This window comes from Cyprinodon variegatus, unplaced genomic scaffold (genome assembly GCF_000732505.1).
Source record: "Cyprinodon variegatus isolate N-32 unplaced genomic scaffold, C_variegatus-1.0 Scaffold800, whole genome shotgun sequence".
NCBI classification, from domain to species: Eukaryota; Metazoa; Chordata; class Actinopteri; order Cyprinodontiformes; family Cyprinodontidae; genus Cyprinodon; species Cyprinodon variegatus.
The window spans coordinates 145,597-146,868 of NW_015151253.1; positions in this window are offsets into that span (position 1 = coordinate 145,597).

Genomic DNA, 1,272 nt, shown 5'->3' on the forward strand with positions numbered 1-1,272 from the left:
CCTCGAAAAAGAGATTTCAATCTCAATGGACTTCCTGGTTAAATAAATGTTAAATAAAATAAAATAAACCTCCAAAAAACCAGCTATGAGTACCGCAGCACGAGGTGTGTGGCTATTGATGGCAATGGCCTTATGCTGCGTTGCTGATGGGGGAGTGGCGGCATAGTGGTTAGGGCATAGAGCTTGGAATCCTGAGGTTCTGAGTTCGAGTCCCACTCCCACAGACTGCCACTCTGGGTCCCTGAGCAAAAACCCTTAACCCCACACTGCTCCCCTGACGCCGCATGATGGCAACCCACTGCTCCCCAAGGGGATGGGTTAAAGGCAAAGATTGGGTTTCTTTGCTCTGTACTTGTGATGGTGCAATGACAATAAAAAGATGAAACAAAACAAAAAAAGAAGAAAAAAAAGTAAAGATGTTTATCTAAACGAGAGAACGAGACCAGATACAGACACCGAGGTGGAAGGCACAGTAACCTCGAAGCCTGGTTTTCTGGCCAGAGCCATAGGAGAAGATGACAGACCTCTCAATCATCTTAAACATTTAGATGAGCTTCTATCATGTTTTCCTTTACTTGCTTTTATTGTTCTTTTATCTAACATCTGCTTGTTAAATGAGGAAGTTATGTCCCCTTCCGGTTCTTTTCCTGGGAGCAAGTTATTTACTACTCTTAACTCAAACTGGGTAAAACCATATAAAAAGAACTATAAAAACAGGAGTAAAAAGTAACAGAGGTTATTCCAGGTCGTTATTGTTTAATTGTATTGGGACAATACAAATAAACTTGCCCTACAATCACAAGGACTTAGAGGAGGATATAATAAGGTAAAAATGTTACTTAGTTTTGCTCTGGTCTGGGGATTGAGCTAAAGGCTGGATGCAATTAGCTGGTTTTCCTAACTCTAACTGGTTTTAGATAGAAAACTGAACTAATCTGTATGATTCTGTTGAATTGTCTCTAAAATGCCTTGAGATGACATTTGTTGTGAATTGGGGCTTATATAAATAACCTACATTAAAAGTTGAACGTATTATGTCCTAAATAAATGGCTTCAAAGGCTTTAGCATCACACCTCCAGTGTTTTCTCTTAACTATAGCTTTATAAAAAGCCCAAACAGCAGCAGAATTTGATTATTAGTTTGAACCCCAGTCGGCCTCAGCAGATGGCCGCTCACACTGAGCCTGGTTCTGCTGGAGGTTAAAAGGGAGTTTTTCCTCTCCACTGTCGCTACAAGCATGCTTAGTGTGAGGGATTGTATTTGAGTCAATG